Source organism: Erpetoichthys calabaricus, chromosome 5, assembly GCF_900747795.2.
Source record: "Erpetoichthys calabaricus chromosome 5, fErpCal1.3, whole genome shotgun sequence".
Classification (NCBI taxonomy): domain Eukaryota; kingdom Metazoa; phylum Chordata; class Cladistia; order Polypteriformes; family Polypteridae; genus Erpetoichthys; species Erpetoichthys calabaricus.
In genome coordinates this window covers 245690508-245707114 of record NC_041398.2, presented here as the reverse complement: position 1 = coordinate 245707114, position 16607 = coordinate 245690508, and the positions used below count along the sequence as shown (strand labels likewise).

The 16607-nt window shown below is 43.7% G+C and overlaps 1 protein-coding gene across 3 annotated transcripts in view; it reads left to right on the top strand.

The window, feature by feature from the left end:
* Positions 1 to 10833, top strand: part of si:dkey-27h10.2 (location of vulva defective 1) — a 111759-nt gene extending 100926 nt beyond the window's left edge. For all 3 annotated transcript variants that reach the window (XM_051928175.1, XM_051928176.1, XM_051928174.1), the window contains one exon: positions 7993 to 10833. The gene's annotated coding sequence lies outside the window, so the exon portion shown is untranslated. The remainder of the gene's footprint in view (positions 1 to 7992) is intronic.
* Positions 10834 to 16607: the final 5774 nt, after the last annotated feature.

Below are 16607 nucleotides of genomic sequence, written 5' to 3'. Positions count from 1 at the left end.
TGTCATCAGCAGGTCAAAATCCATGAGATTCACCCACAATGTGTTTAGGAAGCTGCATGTTTGTTATCCGGTGTTATTTACCTGTTAAGTAAACCAATTATCTTGTTTTGCACAGCGGTTGTCACATTTATGGTGGTAGCAGACTGTTTTACAAGGGGAGGATTTTCTGTTCTGTTCACGGGGGCCCCTGACTTTGATGGACGGGTCTAATTCCTATGGTCTAACATCCCTTTAATGTCTTTTGAAGTTAATGAAACGAGTAACGACCAGGACCCCCATTTTTAGGCCACTTAATGTCACATTATTGCCCCCGTATTCTCTGAAAGTCAAGTGATTTACTTGCACCTTGACATTAACAGGTAGAATTCCAAAGTTTATTCCGTGAGAGTTCCAGAGGGGCTCCCAGGGTCTTCAAGCAGGCCTGCAATTTCTCTCCTATAAAAGCTGGTATTTACAGCTCTTCAGCACTCACACACTTATATCGGCTGCTTAGGCCGAGCAGTTCATCCCAGGAGTAATTAAGACAGAGAATTCCCTCGAGCTGCTCATCTGGCAGATACGCTGTGGGAAGAGAATCAGATAATGGCGTCCCATCGATGAGGCACACAGGATGGCCGGGCAGGTTTTGGGTTTTAGATCTCTTCACATTACATCGTCATGTCTGCTTACTTTCACCAGTGCTGACTGACACACTTTATGATGGATTGTTTGTGTCGATCAACGAAGTTCTCCAAAGCATTTTTTTGTGCTGCGTTCATCGGTGACCTTGATTGCAGAGGATTTCTTTTCCCAGAGTGCCCCATGATGCTTTGCAAGGGCCATGTGACATCACTGTAAGTGTACTCCAACTCACATTTTACAGCGCCTTGTGAAAGTACCCCCCCCCCGACCTGAGTGTATGTCCTGTTTTGTCACATTACAGTCTAGAATTAAAATGAACTTTTTTGGGGGGGGGGTGGGGTTCGCACCATTTGATTTACACACCATGCTTACCACTTTGAAGGTGCAAAATATTTTTTCTTGCGACACAAACAGTCATAAAGACAAGAAAACAGAAACCTGACTGTGCATAAATATTCACCCCCCAAAGTCAATACTTGTAGACCTCACCGCCCTTTTGCTGCAGGTCTCTATTCACTTAGCACATCTGTCATTGGGATTGTCACCCCATCCTCAAAGGCCAAACTGCTCCAACTCCTTCAAGTCTGATGGGTTATCCAGTTGTCCAGATGGTGTCCAGCCATCTTCAAGTCATGCCACTGGACTGAGGTCTGGTCATTCCAAGACACTTCAAAGTTTTCCTTTAAGCCCCTCTGGTGACGCTTTAGCAGCATGTTGAGGGTCATCCTTTGTCCTGCTGGAAGGTGAACCTTCATCCCAAGTCTCAGATCTCTGTCAGACTCAAGCTTTGCCCTGTTTTTAGAGCCGTCCATCTTTAATTCAATCCTGACCAGTTATTCTGTGGCCACCACCATGCCTCACTGTTGGAATGATGTTCTCGGAGTGATGGGAAGTGTTGGGTTTGTGCCACACATGGTGTGTCCCATGCTATCCAAAAACTTCAGTTTTAGCCTCATCTGACCAGAGGACCTTCTTGCATGTGTTTGGGGAGTCCGCCCCATGCTGCTGGGCAAACTCCTGACGTGTTTTCTTATTATTACTCTTAATGCGATGGCTTTTTTTTCTGGCCACTCTACCATAAAGGCCCACTCTGTGGAGTGCACGGCTTAAAGTGATCCCGTGGACAGAAACTCCCATCCCTGCTGCAGATCCTTGCATTTCCTTCGGTGTCTTTACTGCATCTCTGATGAATGCCCTCCTTGACTGGTCTGTGAGTTTTGGAGGGCGGCCTCCTCTTGTCAGGTCTGCCATATTCTTCCCATTTTGTTATCCTGGTGCTCCGTGGGGTCTTCAAAGTTTGGGATATCTTTTATAACCTAACCCCAATCTCTCCTACTCCACAACTTGGTCTCTGGCCTGTATGGAGAGCTCCGTGATCTTTGTGTATGGTGCTGCACAGTCAGGGGGCCTTTCAGAAGAGACATCATGTGACGGATCATGTGACATGTTGATTGCACACCGATGGACCCCAATCAACTAATCATGTGACATCTCTGCTCAAAACAATTAAGGGAGCAGTTAAATCACACATCAGATCTCGATAAATGAAATGATCAAGTGGAAATTCTTTACCAAGTGACACTGTAGGGATGGTATTGGTCTGGTGATGAGCGGTGCCTGGTTTCCTCCAAACGTGAGTTCAATCTTTGTCTCATCAGACCAGAGAATTTTCTTTCTCATGGTCTGAGAGTCCTTCAGGTGCCTTTTGGCAAACTCCAGGCAGGCTGCCATGTGCCTTTTACTAAGGAGTGGCTTCCGTCTGGCCACTCTACCATACAGGCCTGATTGGTGGCTTGCTGCAGAGATGGTTGTCCTTCTGGAAGGTTCTCCTCTCTCCACAGAGGACCTCTGACAGAGTGACCATCGGGTTCTTGGTCACCTCCCTGACTAAGGCCCTTCTCCCCCGATCGCTCAGTTTAGATGGCCGGCCAGCTCTAGGAAGAGTCTTGGTGGTTTCAAACTTCTTCCACTTACGGATGATGGAGGCCACTGTGCTCATTGGGACCTTCAAAACAGCAGAAATTTTTCACTGAGAACAAAACAACGGTCAACGGAGACCAACATCTCCAACCCACTGAGTGCTGATTGAACATCACCTGAAAAATCAAAGTCAAAAATTGAAATCACAGGCTGATGCAACTGGTGTGAATTTCATCACGGCAGCTCCTAATGTGACTCAGTAGTGTGTATGGCTCCCCCAATGTGCCTGTATGGACCCCTGACAACGTCTGGGCCTGCTCCTGATGAGATAGAGGATGGTGTCCTGGGGGATCTCCTCCCAGAGCTGAATCAGGGCATCAGTGAGTTCCTGGAGATGCTACTTGGTGGTGTGACCGCTATACAACGTCCTAGAGGATCTCAATTGGATTCAGGTCTGGGGAACATGTGGGCCAGTCAATGGCATCAATGCCTTCATCATCCAGGAACTGCCTACTCACTCTGAGGAACCCAAGGTGCACTGCACCAGCACAAGGTCTGACAATGGCTCTTTCATCCCATAGTATCTAAGAGCAGTCAGGGTACCGTTACCTAGCATATGGAGGGTTATTACTGACCCATCGCCAAACTGGTCATGCTGGATGACGTTGGAGGCTGTATAACTTTCACCACGGCCTTCTCCAGTCTCTTTGACGTCTGTCTCATGGGCTCAGTGTGACCCTGCTGTCCTCTGTCATCTTGGTGCCCCTTTTGGCCCGTGGCAGTTCTCAATCTTAGAACTTCAAGTGCAGTGTTCAAAACAATTAAGGGAACCCTTAAATCACACAGCAGATCTCAAGGAATGAAATATTCAAGTGGAAAATCTTTGCTGAGTAAATACACTGTGAACAAAATGACATCACGACGGTCAATGGAGACCAGAATCGCCAACCCGTTGAGAGCTGATTCAAGATCACACTGAAAATCAAAGTCAAAAAACTGAAGGCACAGGCTGATCCAACTTGTGTGAATTTCATCATGGCAACTCCTCATGTGACTCAGTAGTGTGTATGGCCCTCCAAAATGCCTGTATGGACCCCCGACAACGTCTGGGCCTGCTCCTGATGAGATTGAGGATGGTGTCCTGGGGGGTCTCCTCCCAGAGCTGGATCAGGGCATCAGTGATCTCTTGGATGGTCTGAGGTGTTACTTGGTGGTGTCAGATGCACCAATATGTAACGTCCCAGAGGTACTCAATTGGTTTCAGGTCTGGGGAACGTGTGGGCCAGTCAGTGGTATCAATGGCTTCATCATCCAGGAACTGCCTACTCACTCTGAGGCTGGGCATTGTCCTGCACCAGGAGGAACCCAAGGCCCACTGCACCAGCACAAGGTCTAACAATGGCTTTGAGGATTTCATCCCATTGTACCTAAGAGCAGTCAGGGTACCGTAGCCAAGCATGTGGAGTACTTCATGAGGGTGGCCTGAGGGCCCGATGTCCTCATGTGGGCACCGTGGAGCTCGATTGGCATTTGCCATAGAATACCAGAATTGACAAGTCCACCATTGGTGCCCTCTGCTTTTCATAGATGTGACATGAGCACATGTGACAGACGTGAAAGGGTCTGGAGAAGCTGTGGAGAACGTTCTGCTGCCTGTAACATCGTTCAGCATGACCGGTTTGGTGGGGGGTCAGTGATGGTCAGTCTGGAGCAACGCACAGACCTCTACAGGCTAGACAACAGCACCTTGACTGCCATTACGTATAGGGATGAAATCCTTGGACCCATTGTCAGACCCTATGCTGGTTCCTCCTGGTGCACGACAATGCCTGGCCTCATGTGGAATAGAATACCAAAATTGGCAGGTCCACCACTGGCGGGCACCCTGTGCTTTTCACAGATGAGAGCATATGTGACAGACATGAAAGGGTCTGGAGAAGCCGTGGAGAACGTTATGCTGCCTGTAACATCGTTCAGCATGAGCAGTTTGGTGGTGGGTCAGTGATGGTCTGGAGAGGCATATCCATGGAGGGACACACAAACCTCTACAGGCTAGACAACAGCACCTTGACTGCCATTAGGGATCGGGATGAAATCCTTGGACCCATTGTCACACCCTATGCTAGTGCAGTGGCTCCTGGTGCCTGACAATGCCCGGCCTCATGTGGCGAGAGGATGAAGGAATTGATACCATTGACTGCCCCAACCCCGACGCTCACTCGCCTGACCTCAATCTAATAGAACACCTCTGGGTGGGACATTATGTTTCAGTCCATCCAATGCCTCAGCCTGTCCAGGAGCTTAGTGATGCCCTGGTCCAGATCTGGGAGGAGATCCCCCAGGACTCCATCCGTTGTCTCATTAGGACGTTGTTAGGCATGGGGGGGGCATACAAACTACTGAGTATGATTTAGAGTTGCTGCAGTGAAATTTTGGCCAAATGGACTCGCCGCCTCATTGTTTCCCTTTGATGTTCGGAGTGTCCCTCTGTCAGTTGATCATTTTCATTTCCATCCTTTCGTTCCTCATGCATCACCATGCCAGTCCATAGCAGTAGGGAGAGCCAGCAGGATTTGTTTTCCCCATTGAGATCTGATGGGTTTTCAAAGTGGTCCTTTTTTGACCAGTTTATATATATATATATATACAGTACTGTGCAAAAGTTTTAGGCAGGTGTGAAAAAATGCTGTAAACAAAGAATGCTTTCAGAAATATAAATAATGATTGTTTATTGTTATCAATTTACAAAATGTAAAAGTGAGCGAACAAAAGAGAAATCTAAATCAAATCAATATTTGGTGTTCCTACCTTTTGCCTTCAAACCAGCATCAATTCTTATAGGTCCACTTGCACAAAGTCAGGGATTTTGTAGGATTCTAGTCAGGTGTCTGATCAACCAATTCTACCAAACAGGTGCTAATGATCATCAATGTCACACGTAGGTTGAAACACAGTCATTAACTGAAACAGATAGATAGATAGATAGATAGATAGATAGATAGATAGATAGATAGATAGATAGATAGATAGATAGATAGATAGATAGATAGATAGATAGATAGATAGATGTTGGAATGTTGAATGCAATACACTTTATTACTACAAATCTTTTGTGATCTTTGTGATGCGCCGTCTGTTGGAATGACAGAGACATAGCCATTAATAGATAGATAGACTCCTGTGTGGAGTTTGCATGTTCTCCCCATGTCTGCATGGGTTTCCTCCCACAGTCCAAAGACATGCAGGTTAGGTGCATTGGTGGTCCTAAACCGTCCCTAGTGTGTGGGTGTGTGTGTGCCCTGCGGTGGGCTGGCGCCCTGCTCGGGGTTTGTTCCTGCCATGCGCCCTGTGTTGGCTGGGATTGACTCCAGCAGACCCCCGTGACCCTGTAGTTAGGATATAGTGGGTTGGACAATGACTGACTCACTGACATTTACTTATTTGGCTACTGCCTTTAGAGATAGATAGATAGATAGATAGATAGATAGATAGATAGATAGATAGATAGATAGATAGATAGATAGATAGATAGATAGATAGATAGATAGATAGATAGATAGATAGATAGAGTGAAAGGCACTATATAAGAGATAGATAGATAGATAGATAGATAGATAGATAGATAGATAGATAGATAGATAGATAGATAGATAGATAGATAGATAGATAGATAGATACTTTATTAATCCAATAGGAAATTCACATTCTTCAGCAGCAGCATACTGATAGATAGATAGATAGATAGATAGATAGATAGATAGATAGATAGATAGATAGATAGATAGATAGATAGATAGATAGAATTTAATTTTAGTATAGTAGGCAGGATAGATAGATAGATAGATAGATAGATAGATAGATAGATAGATAGATAGATAGATAGATAGATAGATAGATAGATAGATAGATAGATAGATAGATGTTAAAGGCACTATAAGATAGATAGATAGATAGATAGATAGATAGATAGATAGATAGATAGATAGATAGATAGATAGATAGATAGATAGATAGATAGATAGATAGAATTTAATTTTAGTATAGTAGGCAGGATAGATAGATAGATAGATAGATGTTAAAGGCACTATAAGATAGATAGATAGATAGATAGATAGATAGATAGATAGATAGATAGATAGATAGATAGATAGATAGATAGAGTGAAAGGCACTATATAAGTGATAGATAGATAGATAGATAGATAGATAGATAGATAGATAGATAGATAGATAGATAGATAGATAGATAGATAGATAGAGTGAAAGGCACTATATAAGTGATAGATAGATATTTTTTTTTTTTTTTTTTAAAAACAACGTTTATTGATATAATTGTAAAAAAAACAGTATATAACATCACCCAACAAACAAAACATATATACAGAAAAATAAAAAATTAAATAGATAGAAATGAAGGGCACTATTTAATAGATAGATAGATAGATAGATAGATAGATAGATAGATAGATAGATACTTTATTAATCCCAATGGGAAATTCACATTCTCCAGCAGCAGCATACTGATACAATAAACAATATTAAATTAAAGATTGATAATAATGCAGGTAAAAAACAGACAATAACTTTGTATAATGTTAAATGTTAACGTTTACCCCCCCGGGGTGGAATTGAAGAGTCACATAGTTTGGGGGAGGAACGATCTCCTCAATCTGTCAGTGGAAATTTATCCAAGGTGACTTCCAATATTTAAGATACAGTTGGTTCCAGCACTCTTGGATTTTTCCAATTGGAGCCCAGGCTGGTCAGGTGACCCGCTCAGGGTCACACAGTGGTGTCAGTAGCGGAATTTGAACCCACAACCTCAGGGTTTGAAATCCAAAGCCTTAACCACTGCACCCCACTGGTATTTTATTTTCATTCCATTTCGACACTCTGGACTATTTTGTTAAGTTCATTACATAAAATTCCAAATGAAAATCCATTTTAATCCCAGATTGGAATGCAACAGAACAGGACAACTGTTGAAACTGGAGTGTTGGAAGTGCAAAAGGTAACTGATTAAAGATAATAGGATAAACAAAAAATGTTATTTTGGACCTAAGACATGCGTCGAGTGCAGTTGTGTCTGGAGTTTGGTGGGGGGGGGGGGTGGTCTAAGATGCCCCCCAGTGGTCCGAAAGATCACTTTTCCCTTGCATCTGTGGAATGTTTTGCCACTTGCCCTCCAGCCACAGCCATGATGGACAGCAACAAGACAACAGATGTTCCTGGGTGACTCAGATCACAAAAATCCATCCCGTACAAAGAGGCCGTTAAACAGCGGTCACAGGTCAACGGCGTGTGAGAAACAAGCAGTGATTTGAGAAAGGAGTTAATGATGTCAAAAAGGGAATGAAAAACAAAGGGGTCGGGGGGGGTTAATTTTTCTCTTTCTTCAAAGTGGTAATTCAAGTTCTCACCTGACACTCTCTTCTCTTCTCTTCTCTTGCAGCAACCCACTGTCCGGGAGACCTGCCTGCTGACGTGTCCAGAACCTTCATGCCGATTCCAACCCATCTTCCATTTTCATGCGTTTTGAGAAAAGAATAACGAGAGACCCTCTTTCTAGTGCATCTCCTCATCCGGGAGGGCAGCAGAGACTCCTGGCTTTCTTTCCAGAATGGACACGTAATTTACCTGAGTGATACTCTGAAGGAAATGATAATCAACTTCACTTCGATACTAATAATCGTTTGCCACCCTTCTACCTTATCAATAGGGGCTTTCCAGTGTACTTTACGCAATATGTTCCGCTGTATCCCATTGCTGTTTTCATATTATATCATGATTTATGCCAGCATTTCTCAACCTTTAAGTATTTGCGACCCAAGTTTTCATAACAGTTTTAATTGCGCCCCGCTAACGTTTTTTTTGAAACCTTAATAAAATGTATTCCTATATTTTTTTGCTGCCGATACACCGCTACAAGTTTAAAATTTCCCTACGAGTAGCGAAATTATGCCACATATGGCAACATTCGCGCCCCCTTTTTTTGCGCCCCACAGTTTGAGAACCGCTGATTTATACTTTGTTTGGCACTCCAATAGGCTCACTTTCAAAGCTGCATGGACCATTGGTCTTGTGGAGGTCCTCTGCGGACTCCATCTGTTGGTTACTCCTTTTCTTTGCTGAGTCCCTCAAATCAAGTTTCTTGATCCTGCCAACTACGCCATGTCTAATGGCTACAAGTTCAATTCACAAGTAAACAGTCGTGGTCAAAAGTTTGGAGAATGACTCAAGTGTTGGTTTTCTACAAAGTCTGCTGCTTCAGCGTTTTGAGATCTTTGTGTCAGATGTTCCTCTGGTAGACTGAAGTAGAATCACAAGCAGTTCAGAAGTTTCAAAGGCTTTTATTGACAATGACATGACGTTTATGCACAGAGTCCATATTTGCAGTGTTGGCCCTTCTTTCTTTTTCAAGACCTCTGCAGTTCACCCTGGCACGCTGACAATCAACTTCTGGGCCCAAACCTGACTGATGGCAACTGCCCATTCTTGTATAATCAGAATTGGTGGGTTTTTGTTTGTCCACCCACCTCTTGAGGATTGACCACAAGTTCTCAATGGGAAGTTTACTGGCCATGGACCCCAAATTTCGATGTTTTGTTCCCCCGAGCCACTTAGTGATCACTTTTCCCTTATGGCCCGGTGCTCCATCATGCTGGATTGTTCATTGTTGGTCACCAAACTGTTCTTGGATGGTTGGTGGAAGTTGCTCTCACAAGATGTTTTGGTCTCATTCTTTATTCATGGCTGTGTTCTTAGGCCAAATTGCGAGTGAGCTCACTGCTGACATGAATGGTCTCAGGAAGCTTTACTGTTGGCATGACCCAGGACTGATGGTAGCGCCCCTCACCTTTTCTTTTTTCCGGATGCCCCAAACAATCAGAAAGAGGATTCATAAGAGACAATGACTTTCCCCCAGCAGTCCTCAGCAGTCCAATCCCAGAATATCATTCTGTCCCAGATGTTTTTCTTGGCTTCTTTGCTGCCCTTCTTAACGGCCACCAGGCCATCTTCCACAAGTCTTCGCCTCACCCACACCTGCTTGCTGCCATTCCTGAGCAAGCTCTGCACTGGTGGTGCCCCAACTGATCCCGAGCCATGAAAAAGGAATGGGACCAAAACATCCTGCAAGAGCAACTTCTCTCAACCAACCAAGGACAGTTTGGTGACCAACATGTTAGATCACCGGGCTATAAGGGCAAAAGTGAGAACTAAGTGGATCAGGGGAACAAAACATCAAAATTTGTGGGTCCATGGTCAGGAAACTCCCCAGACCTTTAATCTCATTGAGAACCTGTGGCCAAGAGGTGGGTGGACAAACAAAAACGCACCAATTCTGATTCTACAAGAATAGGCTGCCATCTGTAACAATCTGGCCCAGAAGTTGATGGACAGCATGCCAGGGTGAATGGCAGAGGTCTTGAATAAGAAAGAAGGGCCAACACTGCAAATATGCATAAACTTCATGTCCATCCATCCATCCATTTTCCAACCCGCTGAATCCGAACACAGGGTCACGGGGGTCTGCTGGAGCCAATCCCAGCCAACACAGGGCACAAGGCAGGAACCAATCCCGGGCAGGGTGCCAACCCACCGCAGGACACACACAAACACACCCACCTAACCTGCATGTCTTTGGACTGTGGGAGGAAACCCACACAAAACACGGGGAGAACATGCAAACTCCACGTAGGGAGGACCCGGGAAGTGAACCACAGGGTCTCCTAACTGTGAGGCAGCAACGCTACCCACTGCGCCACCGTGCCGCCCTAAACTTCATGTCATTGTCAATAAAAGCCTTTGAAACTTCTGAACTGCTTGTAATTCTACTTCAGTACACCAGAGAAACATCTGACACAAAGATCTAAAAACACTGTAGCAGCAGACTTGGTGACCACCAACACTTGGGTCATTCTCAGAACTTTGCCCACAACTGTACAAGTATTTCTAGATGTTCCTTACCTGGTTTGTTCTCTCTTTTCAAGGAATGATTCGACTCCAAATTGAAATGAGGTTGAGATTGAAAAGATAAAGGGAGGAAAAGAGAAGGAAACGTAGAGCTTACATTGCTGTAGACCACAAAGATGAAGGCTTAGCACCAGAAAACATTTCCAAGGTTGCGTTCCCAGGAGCCTTCAAACTGTCGCTGTTAAAAGTGGAGTAGTCGGTGGGATCTGTGAAGCACAACTGGAGGGCTAGGGAATGAAAAATAGGAACAACTGGATGAAGGACAGAGTCCATGCTGTTGATGTGATTCATAGAACACCTAAAATAAAGAAAGTTTGATCTACGGGTTAATATGATACAAGACTTGGGTTTATTAAAGTTCAATTCAAAGCTCGAGGAGCATTTCATGCAGTAGTCTAGCACACCCTAAAGGATGCCATGGAGGGCAACCATGTAAAAATATGGTGCTGTTACACATTTCTATAAGATAGGGAGGGGGGTGCATGGGGGTCTTCAATGGTCAAAGTGGCCTGTTAGCCTTTCACAGGAAGGGCTGCCAAGTTTAAAGAGAATGAAGAGCGGAGGAAACGTAACTCAGCAGAGATCTGAATGTGAATTTGAATTTATGATCAGATATCCCATGACAGTTCTATCCTAACCCTAACCCTTTCTGGTTTCTTAGTGGCTTCTGCACACTGATGACGATAATGACGAGTCCACCACATCTCCCAGGACAAAATCTGAGGAGAATTCACTAGAAATACGCTGCTCAGAGTTGGCACCCTCACTTACCGGTAAGCTGAGGCTTTAAGGTTACTTGGTGCAGACGTGTTGTGCACATCTGAGGACATCACCTTCAAAATCTGAGCAGACCATCTGTTGGAATGACAAGGGCAATACATTTCATTACTACAAATGTCTGTGATGCGCCATCTGTTGGAATGACAGAGACACAGCAATCAGACCTACACACGGATACACAGGCATTTGTCCTTATATTAGGGTGGGATCATGTAGGTGGGGTTTCCCCAAACTTATTTAAACCAAGGCCCCACAAAAATGTTGTAGCACCTAGTCAGCCCCCTGAATATGGTCTTAGATTTTGGTTTTTTGCTAATATCACTCATACAACATGATTTGGGATGGTAGAAGACCTGCTATTCAAAGACAATGTTTAACTTTAGCAGACTATTAATGAAAATGTGGTCAAATACCCCATGATAGTTCGAACCTAACATCCTTTTACCTTTATTAATGGCGTCTGTATGCTGCCTCGGATGAAGATAATGATGAGTCCACCACAACTCCCTGGGCAAAATATGAGAAGAATTCGCTAGAAATGCGCTGCTCAGAGTTGGCACCCTCACTTACCGGTAAGCTGAGGCTTTAAGGTTACTTGGTACAGACGTGTCGTGTACATCTGAGGGCATCGGCTTCAAAATCTGAGCAGACATTTGATGAAATTAAAATGGACGTAAACTGTTTTTAATGTGTTTTTCAAGTTATGCTGGGCCTCAAATGAAAGACACTTAAGAAAAAAAACAGAAAATATCTCCTATGATGAATGCCTCACCAAATATACCATCTGACATGGCCATAAAGCATTAGGCAGGATTTTTCAATCGTTCATACTTAAAAGTGCACTCTACCTTGTGCCATCTGTTGGAATAATAAATGCAATTGGTTTCATAACACAATTTTTTGTGATACACCATCTGTTGGAATGAATGAGGCATAGCAAGCAGACCTACAGACTCTTGTTCTTTTGTTAAGGTGGGTTCATTTAGGTGGTGTTTTTCCGAAACCTACTGAAACTAAGGTTGCCCCCCCAAAAATATCAGGTCCTCCCTATACTATAAACCCAATGCTACAAAGCTTGCCAGGATCTTGGGTTTTGGTTTCTGCTAACATTACTCACACAGAATGATTTTGGACAATGGTAGACCTGTCATCCAAAACAAACGCTCAACAGACTATTAGTGGCTATGTGGTCAGATATCCCACGATAGTTCAAACCTCACATCCTTTTAGCTTTATTAATGGATTCTGCACACTGATGAAGATGATGATGAGTCCAGCACATCTCCTGGGTCTCAATCTTAAGAAACTTCAACTCGAATATGCCGCTCAGAGTGGGCACCCTCATTACTGGTAAGGTGGGGTTTGAAGGCTGCTTGGTGCAGACGTGTTGTGTACATCTGAGGACATCGGCTTTCAAAATCTGAGCAGACATTTGATGCAATTAAAATGGACGTAAACTGTTTTTAATGTGTTTCTCAAGTTATGCTGGGCCTGAAATGAAAGACACTTACGAAAAAAATAGAAAATATCTCCTATGATGAATGCCTCACCAAATATACCATCTGACATGGCCATAAAGTATTAGGCAGGCTTTTAAAATCATTCATACTTAAAAATACACTCTACCTTGTGCCATCTGTTGGAATGATAAATGCAATGCATTTCATTACTACAATTTTTTGTGATGCACCATCTGTTGGAATGAAAGAGGCATAGCAAGCAGACCTACGGACTCTTGTTCTTTTGTTAAGGTGGGTTCATTTAGGTGGTGTTTTTCCCAAACCTACTGCAACCAAGGTCCCCCCAAAATATCAGGTCCTCCCTGTACTATAAACCCAATGCTACAAAGCTGGGCGTGATCTTGGGTTTTGTTTTCTGCTAACATTACTCACACAGAATGATTTTGGACAATGGTAGACCTGTCATTCAAAACAAACGCTCAACTGACTATTAATGACTATGTGGTCAGATATCCCACGATAGTTCAAACCTCACATCCTTTTAGCTTTATTAATGGATTCTGCACACTGATGAAGATGATGATGAGTCCAGCACATCTCCTGGGTCTCAATCTTAAGAGACTTCAACTTGGATATGCCACTCAGAGTGGGCACCCTCATTACTGGTAAGGTGGGGTTTGAAGGCTGCTTGGTGCAGACGTGTCGGGTACATCTGAGGGCATCAGCTTTCAAAATCTGAGCAGACATTTGATGCAATGGAAATGGAGGTAAACTGTTTTTAATGTGTTTGCCAAGTTATGCTGGGCCTCAAATGAAAGACACTGAAAGAAAAAAAAAAAGAAAACATCTGCCATGATTAATGCCTCACCAAATATACCATCTGACATGGCCATAAAGCATTAGGCAGGATTTTTCAACACTTCATGCTTAATAAAGCTCTCAGGCTTGCCGGTAATAATTCATATTGAGCAGCAGGTGGCAAAGGTAATGGACATGGGGCCTTGGCCAAGCTGAAAGACGAGTCATTGGCGACCAGTTGAGCGTGACGTAGCGCGCCCACGTGATGGAAATAATCTTAACGGTGAGATATTTTGATTCACTGCTTTGCCGGGTGGACTTATTATCAAACAGCCCACAATGTAAGTGATACGCATGTGCAGAACAATATGGACGCCACCATCAAGATTATCAGCCTTTAATAAAATTGATTGGGCTTTGCAATGGCTTTGAAAAGCATGCGGCATGTAACACTCATCTTACGTTTTTGTGTTATTATTGGATATTTGGTGCTGCTCCAATCTGACCTTCTGCTCTGAGCTATCACGCTGTGAAGGGTACTTTAGAAAATCGTCTGAATTCACTTTATAACACATTGTTATAACACATTGTAACACACTTTATAACACATTGTCCGAGCCAGAATAGGCTTATGGTAGAGGATGCAAGATACCTTTATTGTCACTGCACATTACAATGAACTATCATTTGGAGCAAGCCTATAAGGAATTGGTGGTCCTAGCCAGAAGAAGCTTATGGTAGAGGACAACGCTAACCTGGGAGGCCAAAAAAGGACAGACTCTTCTGAATGATCCAGGTGGGACAAGCCTGTGACTGTCCATGAGTTGGCCATCCAGAGCCCACACATAAACCCCATGGGACATGTCTGGAGAGACCTGAAGATGGCAGGTCACATACTGTACACATCACATCCAACCTAACAGAGAGGATGAGAGGATCTGGCAGGAAGAATGGAGTAAACTCTTCAAAATCCAGGTGGGCCAAGCTTGTAGAGACCGTCTAAAAAAATTCAAATATGCCAAAGAGCTTCAGAGGATCTGCTGGGGAGAGTGGGATAAACTGGTCAAATCCAGGTGGGCCAAGATTGTAGAGGCCGACTAAGAAGACCCGAATCTTCCAAAAAGCTTGAGAAGATCTGCCAGGGAGAATGGGATAACTAACCAAATCCAGGTAGGCCAAGCTTGTAGAGACTTATGAAGAAGATGTGAATCTGCCAAAGAGCTTGAGAAACTCTGCCAGGAAGAATGGGATAAACTGCCTCAATTCAGGTGTGCTAGGCTTGTAGAGACTTACCAAGAAGACTCAAATCTTGCAAAAGGGCTTCGACAAAGTATTGTATGAAGAGACTGAATCCTTTAAGGAATGGGAGATGTCAGTGGTTTGATTTTTAAGAAGTTTGCAAACCTTTCTGGAAAACATTCCTTCAGAAAGTCCTCAAACCACTTTATATTTTTGCAAATTTTGTTATGCGTGGCCCAGAAAAATCCCAGACGTAACCCCAGAAGACATGTGTGGAGAAGCCTGAAGATGGCAGGTCATATACACGTCACATCCAATCTAACAGAGCTTGAGAGGATCTGCCAGGAAGAATGGAGTAAAGTGTCTAAATCCAGGTGGGCCAAGCATGGAGAGACTGACTAAGAACACCTAAATCTGGCCAAAACCTTGAGAAGATCTGACAGGAAGAATGGGATAAACTGCCCAAATCCAGGTGTGTCAAGCTTATAGAAACTGACCAAGAAGACTCAAATCTGCTAAAGAGCTTGAGAAGATCTGCTGGGAAGAAAAGGATAAACTGGCCAAATCCAGATGGGCCAAACTTGTAGGTAGTTACCAAGAAAACCTGAATCTGCCAAAGAGCTTGAGAAGACCTGCCAGGAAAAATGGGATAAACTGTCCAAATCCAGGTTTGCCAAGCTAGTAGAGACCAGCTAAAAAAATTCGAATATGCCAAAGAGCTTCAGAGGATCTGCTGGGAAGAGTGGGATAAACTGGCCAAATCCAGTTGGGCCAAGCTTGTAGAGACCAACTAAGAAGACCCGAATCTTCCAAAAAGCTTGAGAAGATCTGCCAGGGAGAATGGGATAACTAACCAAATCCAGGTAGGCCAAGCTTGTAGAGACTTATGAAGAAGATGTGAATCTGCCAAAGAGCTTGAGAAACTCTGCCAGGAAGAATGGGATAAACTGCCTCAATTCAGGTGTGCTAGGCTTGTAGAGACTTACCAAGAAGACTCAAATCTTGCAAAAGGGCTTCGACAAAGTATTGTATGAAGAGACTGAATCCTTTAAGGAATGGGAGATGTTAGTGTTATGATTTTTAAGAAGTTTGCAAACCTTTCTGGAAAACATTCCTTCAGAAACTCCTCAAACCACTTCATATTTTTGTAAATTTTGTTATGCGTGGCCCAGAAAAATCCCAGACGTAACCCCAGAAGACATGTGTGGAGGAGCCTGAAGATGGCAGGTCATATACACGTCACATCCGATCTAACAGAGCTTGAGAGGATCTGCTGGGAAGTATGAGACCAACTGCCCAGATCCAGGTTTGCCAAGTTTGTAGAGGCCGACTAAGAAGACCTGAATCTGCGAAAGAGCTTGATTGGATCTGCTGGGAAGAATGGGACCAACTACCCAGATCCAGGTGCATCAAGCTTGTAGAGACTGACCAAGAAGGCTCAAATCTGCTAAAGGGACTTCAGCAAAGTACTAAACGAAGATATAGAATCCTTTTAGGAATGGGAGATGTCAGTGTTTTGATTTTTAACAAATCTGCAAATCGTTCTGGAAAACACGCCTTCAGAAAGTACTCAGACCACTTTACATTTTTGCAAATTTTGTTATGTTGCAGTCATTTATTTCTGCTTGGCAGGCACTTTTATCCAAAGTGATTTACAGAAGAGGTCAACATAATGGAGTAAACACCAGTCAGACCTTCCCAGGTGAAGAACAGAGAACAAAACACCAGCTGGTGACACTTCTTTGGTTACAAGAACCTACCAAAGCCATCATCCCCATCAGTTCAACAGAAACTCCCAGTACAGGAGAGTATTCTT